The sequence below is a fragment of the Carettochelys insculpta genome, chromosome 2, assembly GCF_033958435.1.
Source record: "Carettochelys insculpta isolate YL-2023 chromosome 2, ASM3395843v1, whole genome shotgun sequence".
Taxonomy (NCBI): Eukaryota; Metazoa; Chordata; order Testudines; family Carettochelyidae; genus Carettochelys; species Carettochelys insculpta.
The window spans coordinates 233,475,603-233,500,185 of NC_134138.1; the positions used below are offsets into that span (position 1 = coordinate 233,475,603).

A 24,583-nucleotide genomic window follows, 5' to 3' on the forward strand; every position below is an offset into this window, starting at 1 on the left:
TAGCCGGCCGGCCGGCGCGGAGCTAGCAGGGGCTGCCCTCGGCCCCCGAGCCGCCCCACCCCACCCCACCCCAGCTCGCTCCGTTCCGCTCCCGCGCTGCCCCGGCCGGCGAGCCCCAGCGGGCAGGAGCCGGGGCAGGGCGCTGCAGCAGCAGGGGGCGGTGTCGGGCAGAGGCGCCGGATGCGAGCTGAGGGCGGCCGCTCGGTTCCCAGGCGCAGCCCCTCATGCGTGTCTCCGAGCGGGCGGCGAGTCCCCGCCTGAGCCACCCGCCTGCTCCCCTTGGGCCGGGTCTGCGCCTCCTGCCGGGCTGGCGGCGGGACCATGGCGAGCTGAAGCGGCGGCGGCGGCAGCCGCAGGCGGGGGCCCTGCCGGTGCCGGGGATCGCCGGGCAATGATCCCCCGCTCCTCCGCCTCCGAGGACTGAAGGGGATCGGGACGGGCGGCTCCGGCGCCTCGGTGGAAGGCGACTGTAAGTCCTGGCAACTTTGTCCTGCGGTCGCGGTGGCTGGGTGCGGCTGGGGGAGCGGGCAGCCGGCAGGGGGGCTCGGGCCGCCAGCCGGGGCTTCGGGGGCATCGGGCAGCCGGCAGCGGCTGCGGGGCAGGGGTCGGGCGGGGAGCGCCTGTTTGCTGGGCGGGTTGTTTCTCCATCGCCCATCTCACCGGGCACCCACAGCTGCGGGCAGAGCCGGACCCAGCGTGTTCGCTCAGAGCGGAGAGACACGAGGAGGGCAGGTTGGCTGCTTGGCTCTTGCCTCCATAGGCAGTGACAGGGGACGGCGCCCGGGCAAGGGTGGTTTAGCCCCGCGCCCGCAGCGGCTCCCCCGGAGAGAAGGAGGCTCCGGCCCTGGGAGAGCGCCCTGACCCCCAGCCCGCTCCCCTCGGCCGGGGCTCCCCCGCCTCAACCACCTGGGTGCCTCGTAGCTCAGGGGCTGAACGTCGTAGCGTGCTGCTCCGCGCCTAAGGAGTTACCCTGCGGCCAGGACCAGGCTTGTGCGTGCGGCCGGGTGGCCAGGCAGAGTTGCGCTGCAGAGCGGGGCAGTGTGTTTGCCAGTCGGCCCCTGGAGTTAGTGTGTCAAGGAAGCAGCCATTAGAAATACGGTACCAAGAGAGTGCAGGGATGCTCAGCGCCAGCCGGGGTTGCGTTCGCTGGATGCAGTCAGCAGGGCTCGGGGCAGGGCGAAGAGAAACCTTAAATCACACAGTTTTAATGCAGCCTTTTTCACTGCCTGGCTGATCAGTTCAAACGCAAGATGAATTCTAGACAAGTAGCGGTTCTCCACCCCTGAAGCATTTAAACGGCACCCGAGTCATTCACTCATTGGCTCCAGTTCATACCCGAGGCTATTTCCATGGTGTTTTGCCATCTGCCAAACTGATAGTAGTGTTTTCTACAGGATTGAAAAGCTACAAATATATAGTGAGAGAGATTCTGAGCCCTGGCATGCATTATTTCTACATGCATATTTGATTGTAAATTAATATCTTGTGCACTTATTATTTTACATGCTTGAATACAATATAATAACATTTTGATTTGGTCTTTGAATTATAATATTCCTTTTTTCTGGGTTGTGTTTCAGCTGCTTGAGAAGATTAGGTATGGGCTGTTCTTTTTTAACTTCTTTAAATAATGGGACTATCATAGCACTTACTATTTTCTTTTATTTCAGTGACATAAATGTAGTTTTAATTTTAAGGATAAATGCAAAGTAATTGGGATGGGCACAGACAGATGCAAACTGAAATATATTATTTAAAATATCGTCATAAGTAACTCCTTATATCCAATATTTTCTATATCACTCCGACCTGCTAGCATATAGTGGATGGCATTGTCTCCAAAAATATTCATTTTTCCTGTGATTAGACAGTAAGGGGAGCTGAAAGAGCGTCTTTAAGAATGGATTGGATAATTCATTTTATCTAAAATAATTGTTTCTTGAGATACTGGATTTTTTTTCCAGCTTTTTGCTCCACTGTTGAAAAGACAGGTAATGTGTTGAAGAGCCTTTTCATTTGCCTAACTGAGAGGACATAGTATTGTTCTACCCCTGAGAGAATACCTGGGCTAAACAGCCTAAATGGTTTCTTTTACCAACAACCCACATAATAGGTAATGTTTAGCTGAAGGAACACTTTAATTTACTATTCAGAATTCTAGATATATTTGCCAAGAAGGTAAATTAAATGCATGGGAGCTAATGTTTTGTTAGAATTTCTCCTGATACCTGACAACCTTTGGGAGTAGGTAACCTCCAGTAAGTTGTCTTTGTGATGTGCACAGTTACTGTTGTGTTGGCTGGTACCAAATTATTCTAGATAATTCAAAAGGTGACACTTTAGTTCCTGGTTTTCATTTTTAAGTAGTAGCTTCATGTAAGAAAAAACTCTACTGAGGATATGTGGATTTAAATCTTGTCCCCATTGAAATCAAGGGTGAACCTCCAATTAACTCTGAAATGAGCAGGATTTCACCCTGGCTTTTTATCATCATTTATGTCTGAGCGCCAACTAGCTTTTGAGTTGAAATTGACACAGCAAAGTCCAACTTCAGTTAGTGATAGAATTTATAACAGCTTTCAGTGGAATTGCTATCACATATTAGCTGTGTCTACACATGCACGCTACTTCGAAGTAGCGGCACTAACTTCGAAATAGCGCCCGTCGCGGCTACACGCGTCGGGCGCTATTTCGAAGTTAACTTCGACGTTAGGCGGTGAGACGTCGAAGTCGCTAACCTCATGAGGGGATCGGAATAGCGCCCTACTTCGACGTTCAACGTTGAAGTAGGGACCGTATAGACGATCCGCGTCCCGCAACGTCGAAATTGCCGGGTCCTCCATGGCGGCCATCAGCTGGGGGGTTGAGAGATGCTCTCTCTCCAGCCCCTGCGGGGCTCTATGGTCACAGTGGGCAGCAGCCCTTAGCCCAGGGCTTCTGGCTGCTGCTGCGGCAGCTGGGGATCCATGCTGCAGGCACAGGGTCTGCAACCAGTTGTAGGCTCTGTGTATCTTGTGTTGTTTAGTGCAACTGTGTCTGGGAGGGGCCCTTTAAGGGAGCGGCTTGCTGTTGAGTCCGCCCTGTGACCCTGTCTGCAGCTGTGCCTGGCACCCTTATTTCGATGTGTGCTACTTTGGCGTGTAGATGTACCCTCGCAGCGCCTATTTCGATGTGGTGCCGCGCAACGTCGAAGTTGAACGTCGACGTTGCCAGCCCTGGAGGACGTGTAGACGTTATTCATCGAAATAGGTTGCTACATCGAAATAAGCTATTTCAATGTTGGCTTCACGTGTAGACGTAGCCATTGGGTTATTCTTAGTAAATATAAACAAGTATTTTATATTCAGTATGTGCCATTGTATTTTTGAAAAAGAATAGGCTGCTTAGTCTTTAAAGCTCTTGCCCTATAATCTAAATCAAAATTCTCAGTTGAAACTTTTGTCACAATGCATCATAAATAACTTAGTTAATAATTTGGTTTCACTGCATATTTCAAGAGACAAATAATGAGAAAGTTATGCAAAGTGTCTTTTTGTGAACTAAAAATTCCCTAGTTTATTCATATGAGTTGACTGCCTATGGAACTAGTGAAAAATTTAGATCTTTATTGGGATCCATTTCTACAAGGTGTCTTTAATGGAGAGGGCCCTAAGCATCCTTATGAGAGGCTCATTATCTTGCAGAATTGAACTATTAGTAGTTAATTTATTTGCCGGATAACAACAAAGAGTAGTGGATTAAACTTTTTGAAAATATGATTCAATAGGTACTATTTTTAATGACATTTACTGATTATTGGAGCTGGTCAATTCTGATAAAGCTGAGAATATGATTAAAAAATCCTAGAGAAATATTCTGCAATATTTATTATAGAAATTTCCCCCCAATTTTCTACCAGCTCAAAATACAAGCCAAGAACATCAATGCACAAAATCAGAGGAACCGAAAGTTTCAGATCATTTAGAGTTCCTGCATAGTTACTAGAAATGAGAGAAGCTTCTTGATTTCATTTTAAAATCACATATATGAATTAGATTTAAAAAAATACGAGGGACCAAATGGTGTTATTTGTTTCAACCACATATAATAGAGGCAGGTATCATGCAAACTTCTCACGCTCTATCAGTGCACCTCAGTTTTAGAGATTGAAAATGGACCTTGCCCAAATTTCTCTGTACTTGTGACAAAATAATCCAGTCCAGTTGCCGTTGGAGTCGATGGTGAAACTCCCATAGGTTTGGTAGGATTGATTCCCTGGGGATCAATCTTGCAAAATGCTGAGCACTTTCAACTCCCAAGTATTTGTATTGTGGTAGACCTCGTTGTGCTGGAGACTACACAAACACACAGTTAGGATCCAGCAGGCCAACAGCCACCATGGGCCGTGGGGTAAGGGTTGGAGGCGCGCCAGGGACAAGGCATGAGGCATGGTTGCAGAAGGGGTTTCACAGGGTTTGGGTTGTGACCCAACCCAAAAAGAGTTTGTAGGAGGAGTTTGTGACATGGGGCAGGGTGCAGGTGGGGACTCTGATTTGGGGCAGGGAACTGGGGTGCAGGAGAGCATGGTACTGGACCTGTCTCCCCACCCAGCCATATGGACCAGTGCATTGCTGTGGCATTTCAAAAGGGCCTGGAGCTCTGGCTGTTACTGCGGCTGAAATAGCAGCAGTGTTGGCTAGAACGCCAGGCCCCTTTGAAATGCCGGGTCCAAGGTCAACTGCCCTCTTTGCCCCAGCCATCCATTGGCTGGCCTGTAAGGTTTCTTGTCCTGAAGAATTCATAATGTAAGACAGACAAAGAATACAAAGGGAAAGGGCTTTCCTAAAGTGATATAGCAGATCCATGGCAAAGCCAGGACTAGAACCCAGATATCTTGACTCTGATTATTATCTTGGACCACACTGCATCCTGAGCACATTAAAGTTGGTAGAATTTGAGGCTGCTTGCACCCAAGATACCCTTGGCAGCCTGACCTTTAAATGATCATTTAAAGAACGTGTCCAGAGAAGAATAACTAATGCACTATGTTCTAATTTTTAGCTAACTTCAATATTTACTAGTAGTAGCCTGCCAAGAACAAGGTATAATTACAAAGTGTTTGTTCTGTACTGTTTTTGGTCTTCACACCCACCTTTTGTTTTGACATTGCTTTTCGTCATTTTCACACCAAGGCATGGAGTGGGTGTGACTGCTAGAAGAATGTATTTCAGGAGTGTAACGAATACCAAGAATATAATTTCTTAGCTTCAAGTGTACCTACTTCCTTAAAGATGTTGTAGTAAAGTATTCCAAAAATTAAAAAGCTGTAGCAATAAATCTTCTTAAAAAGTAATTCAGTATTTTTTTTTGTGGTGCAGAATTAGTAGTGGTGAAAAAGTACAGGGCCCCACTGTGCTGTTTCAGTATGGAGTTCTGACTACTATTCAGTATCACAGCATGGTTCATGGTTATATTAGGTTCTAGTTATTTTGCTTTGTACTATTGAGGAAAGTCATGTATATATGAAGATCTATACAAGGATTTTCATGGTGAGGTAGAACAGATGGTTGAGAGCATGAGTAGAGCAACTGCATACTGGAACCTCTGCACAATTCGATACTATAGCAAGGGTCTCCACACTGTTCCTACATAGACAAATGCTGAAGGGTAGTTCACAGAGTGGTGGTGGAGATATTTTGTTAGTCCACCTACTGGGGATGGAACAGGATCTATGGTTATGTGGATACAGTGTAGCTAATATGGCATGCAAAAGACACAGAGGTGGTAATGGTTATTTCTCAGACCATAGACACAGCTCATCATTGTCATCATCCATTGCTAGCAACATCTAAAAAACGATAAACTTGATATTCACCCAGCAACTACAATCTGGAAATGTAGTGAGTAGGACAGAAGGCAAATTCACTAGCATATACTGAAATGGCCTGCATTTGGGCACATGAAAATTGGGTTTTTTTTTTAATGAACACGGTATCTAGAGGTGTCTCAGAGGTCTCCCCGGAGATGTTCTAATGAATATGTCATTGTACTGATTGGCCTGGCCACTGGACCAGCGCACTGTTCAGTTGGGATCAGCATCATGAGGAGGACAAGTACAAGTGGCCAATAGAAACATGTGGATGACTCACATGTAAAGGCAGTCCTTCCGGTTCTTCTGGACACAAATAAAAAGTTAAATTACTGTTGATTCTGTGGAGAGAGATATACACTGGATCACCATCTCTAAGATTCAAAGGCTTTTGTTGGAGGTGTCTAAAATCAGAAATTCACTTGGTGTTGCAGATGGCAGAACTGGGTGTGCTGGGATGGTTTCTACTGATTCTTCCTTCACTGGAAAGGGAATAGACAGGCAGACAAAAGATAGAGTCATTGGCCAAAGAAGTTCCCCTCATGGATTATGTGTCTTTGGGTCACTGGTACAGAGAAGTATTCAGGACAAGTACTGTTCAGTGCACACTGGAGAAGAAATTTTGAGAGAGACACTTCTCTATTTTCTCCAAGCAGACTGCAGCATACTATCAGCCATTAGAGTACAACCTGCAGGATCTAGTTCAAAGATTAACAACATACCAGAGATAACCATATGCTTCATGTGTGGGAAACAGTGGCAGGAGTACACTGTTTGTCCTGACATGAGTGTAATTACAATACTTCCTGGTGGACATCAGATGAGACTCGAGCAAGTTCCTCCTCTCCTTCCCAAGTTTACAGTTCCATTGTGGGTTATTGTGACCAAGGGATCTGGTTTAGTCAAATCTTGTTGCAAGGTGACTTGGTTCAGTTTGAATGTGTGGCATCTGGCAATAGACAGACATACAAACATTCTGACTGGAAGAACAATCAAAAGAATGGGTGGCCTATCAAAGGGAAAAACTGGGGCCATTTCACATACTTGGTAAGATAAGGTGCTGGATACAAAGGAACAGAGATGAAGCACCATGGGAACTATATTGTCACAAGCTTGTTCTGTTGGCACTGGCCCCAAACACCCACTCACAAGGGTTCATATTGTGGACATGATCAATAAGTAAGTTATTGCTGCCCATGATCATTAACTTGCTCACTAAAGCTCTACAGCTTGGGGAGGTGGGTACTTCTGTGAAGAGAAGCTATACATCATCCAGAACTGAACATCCCAGACCCCGTAGAACCTCCACGGAGAGGCTTCCATAGCACCAAAGGAAGGAAGACTTAGGCTGCAGTAATGGTTCTCTTACTTTTGCACCCTTAACCTCACATTCCTTTAAACAATACTGTTCATGCCAAGTGAGGCTTTCCCTTACAGCCTATGCATTTCAGTTGCTAGTGTTCGCCTACAGTGTACCACTGTTTTACCAGCAATCCTGTCTTCAGCAAGATGATAGAAATGTATAGGCCAAGCATCCATTTCTTGAAATGGGGTGAAAATTTGTTGTTAGAACCTAGGTATGTCATCTGAACTTGGACTATTGATCACTTAGTTCAGCTGTACTCAATAGAAGGTACAGCAGAAATTTGCCAGGGCTGGCTATTTGCACCATACCTTGGACAATTAATCACTAATAGTCACTCTGAAAATATACATTTTATTCTACGTGACAAGCCAGCAAATGTTTTCCAGATTAGTCATGTACAACAGCATGAACAAGCAGCATGTCATCCCTGAGCTATGGCATTAATTAAGTCTTGTTTACTATTTCCAAGAGTTGGTGAATTATTCATTTGACAAAATTTGCAATCTATTTTGAACACATTAATTAATATTTTGTTTTATAATTTACCATCTCTAGTTTTCTTTATAGCTGTATGAGAAAGGTGTATTTGTATTGTTGGCTGTGACTTGCGCTGTATGCTGTGCCAGACCACAGTTAGCTTAGTGCAAAACAGGTATTTGAAATGCTTTTCAGGTCCTGGATGAGCTAGTGAATGCTGAACTACCTCACCAAGATTAGCAGAACAAATTGTTAATCCGTTGTTCGTCTTAGAAAATAGATATTTCTGTGGATGATGCCAAGTGAATTCATAGACATAGTTCAGAGTTATTCAAGATGAGATGTATGCCATGTCTTTAGAGTTGTCAAAAGACAATAGGCACAAATCCCTTTTAAATAGTGAGGTACTCTATTTGGAATTACAGTGCAATTATTGTGCAGAGTTCAGTACAAATTCTAGAGTTACAGTTGAAAGGTACACAGTACTGCATTAACATTTAATTTAAAAGAGGAATGATACAAAACTGAGAAGGTCAGGTAAACAGAAGTTTAAAAAGAAGAAACAAGTGAAATGTATGCAAGCTGCATGGAAACTTCGATTGAGGCTCAAACTATATGTATACACCAAATAAAATAAAGAAAGTCAGAGGACTTCTCCCCTACCCAATGCCATCATAGCTAAACAGCAGAGTAAATGAGGCAGTTAGAAATAAAAAGTCATCTTTAAAAATTGTAAGCAAAATTCTACTGAGGAAATAGAAAAGAGCATCAACTTTGAAAAGTCAAGTGTAAAAGTATATTTAGGCAGGCCAAGAAAATAAAAATTAAACACATTCGAAGAGCAGCTAGAGAAGATATACACTAACAGCAATTTTTTTCAAGTATACCAGAAGCAGGAAGCCTGCCAAACTATCAGTGGGGCCACTGAATGATCAAGGTGCTATAAGAGCATTCAAGGAGGACTAGATCATTGCTGAGAAGCTAAAGGAATTCTTTGCTTTGTTCTTCATTGTAGCAGATGTGAAGGAGAATTGCACATCTGAGCTATTTTTTTAGTTGGCATATCTGAGAGACTATCCCAGACTGAGGTGTCAATAGAGGAAGATTTCGGAACAAACTGATAATTAAATAGTAATAAGTCCCTAGTACCAGATGGAATTCATTCAAGTGTTCTATTTCTATAGGGATTTATATGAAACTGACATCTACTAATTGTGGTATGTAACATATCACTTAAATGAGCTCTGTACCAGATGACTGGAGGATGTTGGGTTGGTGCTAAATTGGGAGAAGATTCTCTGTTATCTGGCCATAGTTAAGTTATGTCAAGTCACATTCAGACCTGTCCATATAATCACACCAATTTGACACCATCGCAACAGAAGATGGCTAATGTAATGCTAAATTTTTAAAAAAGATTCTAGAGGCGATCCTGGCAATTTTGGACCAGTATGTCTAACTTTAGTATCTATGCTTGTCCCAGACCTTAAATACTACAACAAATGATTGCAATGATTAGGAGTTTGGAACAGCTTCCATATGAGAAAAGATTTAAAAGACTGGGCTGTTCAGTTTAGAAAAAATTACTGACAGGATGGGATGGAGAGGGAAATGAGAGACATCTTTTGAATCAGTGTGGAGAAAATGAATAAATAAATGTTTCCCTTCACATAACACAAGAACCAGGGGTCATCCAACAAAATTAATAGGCAATAGGTTTAAATCAAACATAAGGCAGTGCTTCTTCAAACAATGTACGCTCAGTTTGTGAACTCATTGCCAGGGGATGTTGTGAAGGCCAAAAGTATAACTGCATTCAAAAATGAATAAGACAAATTTATATCAGATAGGTCCATCAATGGTTGTTGGGCAAGATGGTCAGAGATGCAATTCCATGTTTTGGGTATCCCTCAACACCTGACTGCCAGATGGTGGGACTGGATACAAGGTGATGCTTAGTTCTGTTCATTTCTTGTGAAACAGCTCATACTGCCAACTGTCAGAAGACAACATGCTGGGCTAACTGGGCCATTGATCTGACCACAAGACCACTCTTGTTTTGGGCTCCTAAACCTAAAATCCTCTGGTTTCACCTTTAATGTCCAGGTTCTCCACAACTCTTTTTCAAACGATAATTTGACTTTCTGTGTACATTTTTTGAATTGAAATATTTACTTTTGCAGCATCCCAGAACAATAATTGCTGTCACCAATGGGACTAATTAACAGCCTTACTAGAAGACTCAGAAGACTAAGTGAGCATGGAGAGTGAATTAGTCTCTTCTGTCAAAAGGTTAAGTCTCCGGAACAGGTTGAAGGTGCATTAGAAGGTAGTATGGGTAGCTTGTACTGCTGCAGTCTATGCTGTAACTCTAATATAATTAAACAGAGATTTCATTTTCAATTGCTATGATCTGTTGCCTTTAATGAACTCTAAATTAATTAGAAAATAAATGGTACAAAGGTTGTATTGCCATTGTTTGTATGCAAATCTTCCCTACTGTATACTTACTCATGTACCTGCTTAAAGCTTTCTTCAAGTCTCTCAGACTTATCCATTTTTGTGGCTTACGCCTGATAGCATTATCTGCTGTATATCTGCTGCTGCTGCGTAACAACCATCTTTGGCTGGATGTGCCCTATGCCTTGAGGAAATTGAAAGAATAAAGTACTGTTGCTTTATGCAGTGTCAGATGTTGCATTTCATTCACTAGAGCATAAGGAACAACTAAAGTCACTTGATGGTCTTTGGATGTTTGTGACAGTGCTTCTCCAATTTACTACTTCTCGACTGAGGCAAACAGCTAGTGAGAATATCATGACCCCCCTTGATATTATTAAGCTAGCTGTATGCACTTTCTCATGTACCATAAGTTGTCTAGGACTGTCAGTTCACCTGGATGTGACAGATGACATCTGCCAATTGAATTCACTATTTCAGCTGGTTATCTAGAGATTCTTTTTAAGCACCCACAATTTTAGCACTGAGTGAAGTAGCTGGGACTGGCCACCTTCTTATGCAGATCTTCTGACAAGAACTTCTGAGGCACTATGTGTTTTCACCAGTTCCCCCTGTGGCCACCCCTTCTTTCAACCACTCAGTCTCTACCCCAGGAAGGTGAGGTGTGTTCAAAATCTCCAGGTGAGGGAGATGTTACTATGCTCAGGCTGTTGGGGCTTGTGGGGACAAACTGTGGTGTTAAGGATGGATGGGAGAAGGAGGAGGAGTGTGGGCGCTGGTGAGGGACTGGAAGAATGAGAGAGACAGAGGCAAAGGGGGGATGGGAAGACATTCAGACAGAGAGAAGGAAAAGGTGAAGAAAAAAGAAATCACTGATAGCAAAAACAGGGTGGGAGAAAAGGAAAAATGTCGAAAAAGCTATTGTGTAGACCTGGTAGGATACAGTCAAATGAAATAAAGATTTACTTTTAATGCAACAAGGGTGTATATACACATATATTATGTTGACACACACACACACACACACACACACACACACACACACACTATATATATATATATTATATTATGTTGACACATTACTAAGTACACAGTTATTTAACAGAGAAGAAAATATGCAGATAAATATCCCCAAAAAGGAAATTTGCCTTTGAACTTCCAAGCTTTCAATAGGAATATATACATAAATTGCACATGATTTATATAGGCTTAGTCATTTTCTTATACAGTTGAAAGAATATAATAAAGTTTTCACATCATATATTTGAGGTACTTCCTTTCAGGGACAGTATTTCTAATAAACACAAACAATAAAGAGCAATATGGGGCCCATCTGCTGTCAATGAGAGTATTTCAATAAACTTAATTGGCCTTTAATGGGCTATGGAGCAGGTCCTTTGTATGTGCATTCTTCAGGGAGACTAAAACTCAGCTTAGACTATGCCCTAAATAACTTTTTGGACAGGAGAATTGCAATGCCCTGATATTAGAGAGTCATAAAAAGGGCTGATTCTCCTGATACCCGTGTGAAAGTGCAGTTGTGGGGGAACATAGGTACGTCCATTAATTGGAGCCATCCGTAGCATGAGGAGTGCATACTCAGGGTAGAACATTTGTACATTCCAGGCCTCAATTTTGTTTCATTGGAGTCACTGGCAGAAGTTGCATTAAATGTTAATGGCAGCAAAATCAAATCAGTAGCATATTGTTTTGTGTGTCATTTGTTCAGATCAGAGAAAGTTATAGAGTATTGAGAGATCATCTCTGGAAATATGTACATATGGTTTCTCATATAAATATATCAGGTGCTCTTTTTCAGCCACTGTCACAGTCAAATCCTTCTCAGAAAGACATGACACTGGAAAAATACCTAAGACTTGCGTAGGCTATATCATGATCAGTGGATCTGGGATGAGAGATCCCATGGTCCCTGGGAGGGTCTGTTACACACCTTAGGATAACAGGGTATGCTAGGGGGGTTGTAATTGAAGCAACTCAGTCAAAGGGACAGAACCTATGCAGGGTTACTGTTAAGTTCCGCTTGTTCAACTGAACCTGAATTCACCTTTACTCATTGCAAATGAAACATTGTAGGACAATGTCGGCAGCTGGAAGGATGAACCATGAAACTCAGTCTGAAAGCTCCTACAGCCCTCGAGCTTGCAGACACAAACTTAGCCCATTAACGGACATGCTGCAAGGAAGAGCTCAAGGTGTTCGCAGACCTGGCCATGTAAGAGGACAAGAGCAGGAGAGCAAAACTGCTATTTTACCCTCTGAGGAAGAAGGTAGACAGATCTGCAGCACTACTTTGAGCCTCACAGCCATCCTAAGAGCTCTCCAGAACTATTGCTCCCTAAAGCAGAACAATCCTGTGGAGCAATGTGGAACTGTTTCATGAGAGGCCAGTCTACAGTGCAGGGGAAAGAATCCTGTGTTACTGCCTTAGGCACACTGGCTGCTACAGGCAGTTTTGGGGATATGACAGACCAGGGGCATAGCCACACATGGGCCTGAGTGGGCTGTGGCCCAGCCGTTTATCAGGCAAGCCCACCCTGCCCCCTGTCCCAGCTCTTCTCTTGCGCCCACACTTGCCCTGCTTTGCCTGCCCAGCATGCTCTAGTGGGTATCTGGGATTGGGCCCACAGAATGCCCTGCTCTGCTCACCCAGTGCTGTTGTTGGGCAGCAGGGTCTAGGATCAGAGCTTGCCCCACTCCATCCACCTGGTGCTCCAGCCAGGGTCTGGGATTATGGACTTGTCCTTCTCCACCCAGCCAGTGCTTCTTGGTCAGAGAATTGGGGTGTGGGGGCTCTTGCCTGGAGTCTGAGAACATCAGGTTCAGGCTGCAGAGAAGGCACCAAAGGACAATACCAACCTCCATACAACAATGTTATAAGGGAAACAAGAACAACCTGTGCAACCTGAGCTTGGACTCAAACATACCCATTAAAAGCAGATTTATTCTAATAATGTACAACGTGTAGGAAAGTGAGACTCTGTAATGAGTCAAAAAATAAGATCATACCAACTGAAGTTTGATATGATCTAGACTGATATGATCATATGGTCTAGACTGTAAGAAGGAAATAGAGACTAGAATAGCAAAAGCCAGAGCAAGTTTGAAGGCGATGGATAAGATCTGGAAAAGCAAAGCAATTAGCTTAAGAACGAAGCTGGACATCTTGAAAACGTGTGTATTCAGCAGCATGTTGTGTGGATGTGAGACATGGGTGATAACGAAAGATTCGAAAAGAAAAATCTTGGCATTCGAAAGGAGTTGTTATAGAAAGATTCCGAGAATAGGATGGATGCAGAAGGTCACCAGTGAGAAATTATATAGGAAAATACAGCCGAAAGAGAACCTGCTGCAGAAGGTTATAAAACGGAAGCTACAACTATTTGGACATATTTGCAGAATGAATGACAAATGAAAAATCTAGACCCTAGTAGTTGGCATAATGGACGATTTGAATAGGAGAGGCAGACCCCACAGAGAATGGATAGATGATGTAGTAGATTGGTGCGGAGCTAATCTACAGAAACTAAGCCACTCTGCACTGGATAGGGAAAGATGGAAGGAAATAGTGAGAGAGGCATCAGACACCAACAGGCGCTGAGCCCACGGTTATTGATGATGATGATGATGATGATGAATTGAAGTTTGTGGTGGTGAATGGTCACCATCACAGGTGTTTCTTGGAGAACGTACAAATTGTGGATCTATCAGCATCAGAATGTTAAAGCTGCAGTGCAAGAAGCAAAAGAAGGAGTCTCATGGACACTGGCAAATATTGTAAAAATACATAAATGTTTTTAAGGAGGGCCTCAAAGGATGGTGAGAAGTAAACTCCACAGTGAAACCTATGTGCTTACCATGAAGGAAAATTCCATTGTTTCAAGAAAGGAGCTCAAAAGTCTGCAGAACAAAAGTAAAATGGCACATATAAGCTGTGTCTACACGTGCACGCTACTTCGAAGTAGCGGCACTAACTTCGAAATAGCACCCGTCGCGGCTACACGCGTCGGGCGCTATTTCGAAGTTAACTTCGATGTTAGGCAGCGAGACGTCGAAGTCGCTAACCTCATGAGGGGATCGGAATAGTGCCCTACTTCAACGTTCAACGTCGAAGTAGGGACCGTGTAGACGATCTGCGTCCCGCAACATCGAAATTGCTGGGTCCTCCATGGCGGCCATCAGCTGGGGGGTTGAGAGATGCTCTCTCTCCAGCCCCTGTGGGGCTCGATGGTCACCGTGGGCAGCAGCCCTTAGCCCAGGGCTTCTGGCTGCTGCTGCGGCAGCTGGGGATCCATGCTGCAGGCACAGGGTCTGCAACCGGTTGTCGGCTCTGTGTATCTTGTGTTGTTTAGTGCAACTGTGTCTGGGAGGGGCCCTTTAAGGGAGCGGCTTGCTGTTGAGTCCGCCCTGTGACCCTGTCTGCAGCTGTGCCTGGCACCCTTATTTCGATGTGTGCTACTTTGGCGTGTAGACGTTCCCTCGCAGCGCCTATTTCGATGTGGTGCCGCGCAACGTCAAAGTTGAACATCGACGTTGCCAGCCCTGGAGGACGTGTAGACGTTATTCATCGAAATAGGCTATTTCGATGTTGGCTTCACGTGTAGACGTAGCCATAAAGACCAGTACAGCTTGGATAGACAACACGGTGGTGGAAAAGAGGTCTTCAGGCAAATTACACACCTGTATCTACCAAAAGCTACTGCGCTGGTCATTGAAGAGATGACATTGATTACATCTTGCTGGAAGCTTCTAAGACAGAATATGTAGAATCTGTGATATAAAGAATGGGTTTTAGCATTTAAGCCTGGATAGGTAGAGCCCAGCATGTTGACAACTTTTCCAACACAATTTGATGACTACAGATGGCTGCTAATGCTGACTGGCATTGGCTCAAAGGATTGCCTCGGGTGAAAATAATGGCAGATGATATCTTTCTTGTAGGTGAAGGGAACGATGACACAGAAGGTGAACAAGACTAAACTTCAAACTTTTCTATAGAGCTGCAAGGACAAGAACATAAAACTCCATCCAGAAAATGTGGAACTCATACAGCATTCAGTGACATGCATTGGACATCTGCTCACAGCAGAAGGACTGAAAACAGATCCCAACAAGATCAAAGAAGTCAAACTTGCAGGCTTCAGTGGATGTGAAAGGAGTACAGCTCTTCAGAGAGATGATAAATTATATGTGCAAGTTTGGTGTGCACCTGGCAACAGTAGTACAACCATATGTCAGTGCACAAGGCAGGATGTTGAGTGGGACTTGGGAGATTCCTAACAGCAAGCATTGGACAGGCTGAACAAATTATACTGGATGCCCTGTTGTGAAGGACAACCACTTACACTTCAATGTGACATATCTGAGAAACGACTGGATGTAGCTTCCCCCCCCCCCCGGCTTTTTTTCAGAAGCGGCCAGTTGCTTCTGCTAGCAGAGCCACAACAGTGACTGAATAGGTTACAGCCACATTGAAAAAGATTTTCTGGCTGTAGTGTGTAGAAAGAAGTGATGCCATCAGTAACTTGTGGCCTCCCAGCAACAGTGCAATCAAACCACACAGTTGTAGAGAGTAGACAATCATGATAAAGCCCTTAGAGCACCAAAGAGATTGCTGTGCTTGCTTATCCACCTCCAATGATGTCATATATTGTCCAAAGTAATTACTGACATTAGCTGACATCCCGAACAAGGATGTACACCCACAATCAGCAAGCTGAGGAAATCGATCAGGGCGTAGTGCAGTTATGGTAATAGATTCTGTCTCCCACGTTCAAGAGTGAGGGTGGCAGAAATGAGGCTATGGAAGTGGACATCCAAATAGAGTCAGTCGAAAGAGCCAAGTGACCAGCAGATGAAACATTAGTGACAGTCTGAGAAACATACTATCTAATTAAAGATGAGCTGCAGGATGGAATAATATTCCGAGGCCATAAAGTTATTCTCCATGCTTCATTATGTGAAAATGTCTTGCAAAAATACATACCTCCCCGCAGGCCATTGACAGCTGTCTTAGCCAGGCTCCAGACTGTTATTACTGGACTGGCAACTCTGCTTCTAGATAAAAGAATTTTATACCTACCAGCCTTTGTGAAAACCATCAGCAAAAAGGGTCTTCTACTGTCAGTGGGCTGGGAAAGGGGTGATCTATCTTAGATGTCTGGTGGGCATCCAGCGTAGCAGCTAGACTCAGAGCTGTAGTCAGTAATCAGGCATGAGAGCCAAGGGTCAAACCAGAGGGCAGGAACTAGAGCAAGCAGGTGTGTTCAAAGGATGTGCTGAGAGCAGGAGCACGACCATGGCAAGGCTGGGTACAAGGCAGGAACAGGCATGGTGGTGGGTATGAGCAGTGAGAAGATGCCAGGCTGCTGCTGGTTTCAGAGCTGGCTTCTGCAGCCAAACAGGTGATGTGGCTATTCAGGCAGCCTCCTGAAGGCCAGCTGTACTAATGAGGCTGCTTGGACTGTAGCTCTGCTTCGGGCCCTGATTCCTGACAGTTACAAATTGAGTTGCTCACGGGAACGGGGAGAGCAGACTTACTCGCCTTCAGTGAAAAGTAGCACTCAACTACAGTGCATTACTATTCAAATTTTGGGGCGGTTGGTGCCCTACCTGACACAAGAAACACATGAGTGACTGACAGACTGATGGCCCGCTTTGAGTGATATGGTAGAGCCCTGCACAGGATTAGCATAGAACCCTCAGCGAGACTGGTATCCTGCAGGTTTCACAAGACCTGCTCCCATAGTAGCAGGAGTGTGATTAAAGAATAGTCCCACACAGGGCTAAAATATAGTGTTCCAGATATCATATATAATGATAACTGACCCAAATTTGCTGGGGAAAAATTCATGGAATTTATTTGCAAATGAGAGTTTCACCACCGTGCCTCCTGTGTAGCCTACCCACAGAGAAATGGTGAGAAGGAATCATTTGCTGAAAACAACTGTTAAATAAGGCTATTTCTTTTGGCTGAGATCCCTTCTTAGCATTTTTGGCATGCAGGAATACCCCAAAGCAATCCTGTACAGGTACTGATGCGACAAAGGATCAAAACTCTGTTACCAATGAGAGGAAATCTGTTCTAGCCAGAAGGTTGAAGGTGTCACTAAGAAGCAGTGACCCACAATTCAGAGAAAGCAGACACTTGTGACAGGGCAGCCAAGGATCTAATGGTCCTGGAGACTGGAATGTCCTTGAAGATCCCACCATTAGAGAGAAACAAGAAAAAGTGGACTAAAGGAGTTGGGAAGGTTGCAGTGATAGCTAAGTCATATATTGTGACTGCACAAGAGAGCCAAGTAATCTAAGTAATGGGTGACACCTATAAGTCACCAGACTCAACACTCAGAGAGTCCACAAAGATACAGTGATAATCACAGAACAGAAAGACAGAGAACCATTTAGAGTTTGGAGTCCACAGAGATAGTTTGCAAGACTTGGAGATAAATGGCAGGGAGACAGTTCTGATCATTCCCTGTGTTGTCATCTGTTGAGGAGATCAAAATGTCTCAAAGACAAGGTAACTAGCTGAATCTGTGGTAAAGATGAGATTTCAGTTCATCTATGATGAGATTTCAATTCATCCTCTGGCCAAGGGGATATGGGATGGGCGTCTAAGTTTCGATTTTTCTCCTTAATGTTTATATTAAAATGTTTGCAAAATAGGAAAGATGTATCATGATCAATGGAATTGGAGTCAGAGAATCCATGTTGCCCGGAGGCACTGTTACTGAAAGGATACCAGGAAAGCAGAGAATGCTGGGGAGTTAATTTGGAAGCAATTCAAACACATGGATAGTGCAGTGCATAGAATTTAATGAAATTCCACTTGTTCAGTTTAGCCCACATTCAGGAATTCTCTTTGCCAATGAAATATACATAAGTGCTTCCCCACTCCTGCCAATGATTCAGCTGTCTGCACTATTACTGAAATAACATTATTCTTCCTTGTGTAATCAAGTCTATGGTGAAAGAGGTTGGGGTGAAAAACGTGGCCACAGAAATCCTGTTTAATAAGTGGGAAGGAAGTGGGGCTTACTTGTCCAGTAAAGTCACCAAAGTGGGTGTCACTGACTAGGAAACAGTCCTGGTCAGGATGGCCAATTATGCTTAGATTCAGTACATCCTTCCTTGCATCAGGAGTTTTCACTGGTAAGGATCATATAAAGCCCTGAGTATTTACTGAAGAAGACAACCTCCTGACAGAAACTCAGTGAAAATAAATCAGCAATAATAATGAGACATCATTAGTGATGTTAATACCAGCACAAGCAACTCCTCAGCCCCTCAGTGTACAAGCCAAAAGGGATAGGACATTGATTTAATTGATAGGAAGACACTATTTATATCACTCACTACATGAAGAACACTTGCCAGTTGGCCAGAGAGATTGAATTATGTTTAATCCAATTGAAAATGATTCATCAGATGTTCTGCAGCTTTGCCAAATTATTTGAGAAGATGACTGATGATGGACATGATAGCAAGTGTCATATTTGGACATGCTTTTGAGTTTTCTTCAAATATACAGCCAACGTGAAGAAAACACAGTTAATATGCTCATTATAGCTAGTCAAAAATATCAGTTATTTTCGTGAGAAGAGGTGGGTGTGGTCATATCTTTTATGCGGCTAACTTCTGTTGGTGAAAGAGATAAATTTACACAGAGTTTTAATCTTAAAAGCTTGTCTCTCTCAGCTGTAGAACGCAGTCCAATAAAAGATATTACCACACTCACCATGTCTGCATAATACCCTGGGTCCAACATGGCTACAATAACACTGCGTACAATTATTTTGTGGACACTTTTAAAAGACAAATGTTTTTTCCAAGTTTCTTATGTGGAAAAATAGCTTTTCCGCTGGGGAAAATAGTTTTTATTTTTATTTTATTTAATTTTTTTATGAGGGAGAATCAGAAAAATGTGACCAAAATTAAATTTCACATTTTTCATTTGTTTTTGAAAAAAAATTCTGCTAGCTCTGATGGCAATACCATGATCCCTTTTAAGTGGTATTAGTATACAACAATACTTAAATGAAAAATCTTTAATGAACTAGAAAGAAATTGGTTACCTGCACGCTCCACGCCCCCCACCAGTGGATCTTGGAGTCTTGAACCCAAATATTCATTGGGTAGTCCCCCTGCCCTTTATGTCAATGTGTGTAACTGTGAGGTTGACAATGGTGGTGAAGTACAGCCTTGACTGTGGAGGATTCCTTTCTCTATGCTTTATAACTTTTTGAATGGTCTCAGAGAGGCAGCCATGGTAGTCTGTATCTTTTCAAAACAAAAAAGCAGTCCTGTAGCACTTTAAAGACTAACAGTATAATGTATTAGGTGATGAGCTTTTGTGGGACAGACTCACTTTTTCAGATCCTGAAAATCCTGATAAATGATAACTGAGACCAAGAGAATTTAACAGAAAGGTAGAAACAATTAAGAAAAAATATTTCATTTTTTCTGTCTTTCTGTTAAATTCCCTTAGTCTCAGTTACCATTTTTCAGGATTTTCCAGATCTGAAGAAGTGGGTCCTATTCTGCAGATGAATCAGGACTGTATAGTGAAAGAGTGTTGTCCATAGGACCTCTTTATCATTTATTTCAGAAATGGAAAGCTGTGTAGTAAGTTGTGTTCAGGAAGGACAGGTGGGAGAGAGAAGGTCAGAGAGTAGCACTGTATGTAAGACAGCAGTGTGATTGCTCAGAGCTCCTGTATGAAGCAGGAGAAATGTCTGGGTTAAGATTAGAAACAAGAGCAATTAGCGTGGTGTTGTGGATGGTTTCTGTTATAGCTCACCAGGCCAGGAGGATGAGGATGAGGTAGATAAGGATTTCTACAGACAACTAACAGAAGTTTCCTGATCACAGGCCCTGGTTCTCATGGGGGACTTCAGTTATCCTGACATCTTCTGGGAGAGTAATAAACCAGTGCACAGATAATCTAGGATGTTTTGGAGGGTGTTGAGGACAACTCCTTGGAGGAACCAAGTGGGGATCAAGCTTGTTTTGACCTGTGGCTCACGAACAAGACAAAATTGGTAGGGGAATTAGGTGGCAACCTGTACAGCATATCTGGAGTTTAGTATCCAGTTTTTGGTCCTGCACTACCAAAGGATATGGACAAACTGGAGAGAATTCAGTGAAGGGCTTAAAAATGACCAGGGGGCAGGGGCACATAATTTAGGAGGAGGGCTTTATTTAGTCTTCAGGAGAGAAGAATGAGGGGGGATTTGGTAGCAGCCTTCAACTATCTGAAGTGAGGGTTCCGAAGAGGATGGAGCCAGGTTCTTCTTAGTGGTGGCAGATGACAGAACAAGAAGCAATGGTCTCAAGTTCCAGTGCAGGAGATCTAGGTTGGGGTTTAGGAAAAAACTGCTTCAGTAGGAAGGTGGTCAAGCACTGGAACTGGTTGCCTGGGGGGTGGGGATTGGACTAGATGTCCTCCTCAAGTCTCCTCCAGCCCTAAACTTCTATGATTCTTTGAAATGAGACAGGTTTGCAGGCAGAGAAAGGGTGGTCTTATGTTTAAGGCAATTCACTTACTTCAAACTTTTCTCAAGTACTTACCAATAGTGTGTTCTTCATTTTCTGATTACTTGAGATCCTTGGATCTGATTTGGAGAAGTGCTTAGTACTCAGAGTCAGTACAGTAGTCACTAGGGTTGCTGCTACACTGCCATGGTCCCATTGGAGGGGGCATGGTAATGAGGCAATTCAAAGCAAGCTAATTAGGTGCTGACTTGCATATTCAGTGCCTCATTAGCGTAATGGCAACCATGTGAACAAACATCTATTTTCAGATTGACAGTGAAGATGGGGGCAGCTTTGAAATAAGTGCCCCACTTTGGCATTCTCTTACGCCCGCAGAACTAGAACAAAGGAGAGGAACGTCAAAGTGGGGCACTTATTTCGAAGCTGCCGTCATCTTTACTGTCAATCTGAAAATCGATGTTTGTTCACGTGGCCACCATTATGCTAATGAGGTGCTGAATATGCATGTCACTGCCTCATTAGCTTGCTTTGAGTTGCTTCATTACCATGGCCCCTCCGATGGGACCATGGTAAAGTAACAACATTCTAGGAGCTGTACTTTAGACACAGAAAGCACCATAACGGCCTAAGGGAACACACTGAACAAAAGCAAAATTTTGAAAACCTATTAATTGAGCGCTGTCGATCCTGTCCTCTGGATTGCACAGAGATTCTGGGTAAAATGTGGTGTGTTATCATGGAATTAAAGGTTGCACACAAGGGTCTCATTTTTAAGGGTACAAAGTCAATGTTAATGGTGGTATTTACTAATTATGTAGTGCTTGACTTTTCAATCTTAATAATGTAGTTTGTTTGCTGTGATGATTTTTATTTCTGTGGGTTTGAGCCATCCCATTTGGGATAATAGCCCCTTGGGCTAGGTGTTGTAGAATATACAAGAAGATGTGGCCCCATTACAAAGATACATAAGAGGTTGCTAAAACTACGTACTGTAATTGTACGTAAGAGGTTGTGAAACTTTTCACTCAGTTGTAAAATCAAAAGAAGAAATTAAAAATGATGCTGCACCTAAGCAAACAGAAATTGTGGGAAGCTGAAGGTGAAATAGTTGGAACACTACTGTGAATAAATATTAAAGTGATCTGAAAGCTCTTGAATAGTTAAAATCCATCAGCTTCGTAGAAGGTGGCAATGTGACAATCAATCTATTATTTTGCATGTGTGAATTAAAGAAGCCTTCAGGAACTCTCATTTGTCTGCAGAATATGACTGTTTGACTGTTTATAAGAGGTACATCTTTGTTGCTTATCAACATCTTTCACTGGTGCATAAAAACTATTAATGTATTTTAATAGAAACAAGCTATACTAGAACTCCTTCAGTTCTTGAACAGGAAAAGAAAAATCTAACATAACAGTCATTCAAGTGAATGAGATGTATACAAACTTGTGAAAACTGTTTTGAAAACAAAACCTGGGTTTTCTTAAAATGTATTGATTCCCTGACAATAATGAACACAAGTAATGTATATGAATGATGTTTTTTTTCCCCTTTTTAATGGCTAAGATCTAAAGCCTATTGCCATCAGTGGCAAGGCTCTGATTTGGTTTCAGTAAGTTTTGGGTACGGCTTCTATGAGAATTTGCTGTCTCAGGCTAGGTCTGCACTGGCCAAGGAAGATCGAATCCTTAGGTTTGATTTTTTTGGGCGCTGTTACGTGCATGTGTGAAACAGTGTGTTCCGGGTCAATGTCAACCCTGGAACTCCTTGTGAGCTGCAAGGATTAAGGAATGTTGGCTGAAACAGTGCTGTTGTCAACATTCTGCAGTGAGGACAGGGACCAATGTCGACAGATGCAAAATCTATTTTGGGTATGCAATTGGCATACCTAAAATTATGTAGCAGCCAATGATATTCCCGGCAAGTGTAGATGTAGCTTCATTTTCAGGAGTATTTTTGAATTTCTTGAGCCTTAAAAATCTTTAAAATATCCAACTATGGCCCTCTTTTACAATTCTGGTTTTAGAAAGGAGGCTATCTTAAGAAGCTAGAGATATTTGTTTACCATATCTAATGTGCAGAACACTTTAAGAAAGACATATTATGTATGCTATAATGAATATGTGTATTTAAGAAAGAAATGTTCTGTAAATAATATTTTCTTTAGTACACTATTGACTTAGTCTGACCCTTTTGGATCATGGTAATGTATCATTTATTATTTGAGTGAAGACATGATCAATAAAGATCCAAATAAATTCCTTAGTGAGTGATAGTTTAGTAAAAAGAAATAAATCAGGAATACCCAGTGATGTACCCATGCTTTAACGTTAGAGAGAAGGATAGCTAACTAATGCTTTCCTTCTGCCCATCTCCCTTTCCTGTGTACCTTGAACATTTTCTTTCTTGGTTTCATTCATGTCCATGATAATCTTTTTAGATATTTCAGACAAGAAGCTGATGTGGGTCAAGATTCTTGGGTATGACCAAAACAAGCACAGCATAGCAAAAGAGGTATAACTTTATATTCTCCACGAGCTGGTTCTGTGCAGGTTCATAATCCTGGAAGCAGCTCTAAGTTACACTGGCTGCTCCTGGTACCGTAGGGCCAGTTTAGGCTGTCCTTTTCCCTCAGTCAGCGGCTGGGTTAGATGTTGCTAGTCCACCTGTACATCACTGTAGCATCCCATTGCCCTTAGGAGATCCTCCTGTGGTTGGTGATCCCAGCTTTACTGCCAGAGTCTACTATCCTAAAGTTGATGTGCCCTAGGATTGGAATTGTAACGATTAATCATTATATGAAATCAATCTTATTCATTATTCCACCTGACGGCTTCTTGTATGTTCACCTCCAGGTGTTTTTCCTCTTGATCCCATGCATGAATCTAACTCTGGGACCCAATTTTGCCATGCTTCCTGCTGTGACTGATATAAAAAAACACTATTTTTCATTCCCCTTCCCATAACCTCTGTCTGTCCTTAGAATGTGAGCTCCTCCTTGCGTGTCTGGAAAGCAGCTAGTGTGTTATGAGTGCTTCCATAAACCTGCAAGAAATAGTAATTTAGGTCACCAGCCTGAATCAATAAGGTCTTTGTATAGACTGGCATTTAGCATCTCTTCTTTTGTGACTGAAGACAGAGTGGTAAAGTACCACTAAAAACATGCATCTCTTACTACATGAAGTAAATCTCTTTATTGTGTGACAATGGCTGAGCTGCTCTAAGTCACTCTCTGGAACTGGACTAGTGTTTGATGAGCCAAGATTCCAGGCGGAATAAGGCTGACTCGTCCCTTCAGCTGAGTGAGGTGCAAACAGCCAGTCCCAAGCTTCACATCTCTGATTAGCAACTCTCACACTTACAAATAAAACCTGTTTCCAGCAGGTCTTTGAGTGTAACACTGCCAGACCCCAGTCATCTGCAGGTGGAATCAAACCTGGGAACTCTGGAGCATAGAGCATCTACCTCTCCTGCATGAGCTAAAAGCCCATTGTCTGGTAGTGCAGGCTGCAAAGCAGATTCATTGTTGTCTCTGTAACTGGTCTCAGTGTCACTAGATGGGACAGTATACCACACCCAGAAGGTAAGTGGGTTACATGAGTGCATGTTTAAATAGACTAAACCTGATTTTCATTTACATTGAGGCCTTGTTTACATACGAAAGCTGTGCTGCTTTAGCTCTCTCAGCATGCTGAAAGTGATACAATTTCCATGGTGGGGGCATAGTTCACAGGAATGTAAACATGCTTATAGTGGTATGACTGATTCCTGAGTGAGAAAGGTAGTAAGCTATTACTTTTGTACAGGGATAATGACATTTCCCACTGGGAGTTGCACCAGTATAAGTATATTAGTAGAAAGATCACATCCATTACCTATGTAGCCATACCTCTACAAAGACTGTGATTAGACCAAGC

General features: G+C 43.0%; 1 protein-coding gene across 1 annotated transcript in view; it reads left to right on the forward strand.

Annotated features, from left to right (window-relative positions):
* Positions 1 to 299: 299 nt before the first annotated feature.
* CALCR (calcitonin receptor) overlaps positions 300 to 24,583 on the forward strand; it is a 268,591-nt gene continuing 244,307 nt past the window's right edge. The window contains exon 1 of the mRNA XM_074986222.1: positions 300 to 469. The gene's annotated coding sequence lies outside the window, so the exon portion shown is untranslated. The remainder of the gene's footprint in view (positions 470 to 24,583) is intronic.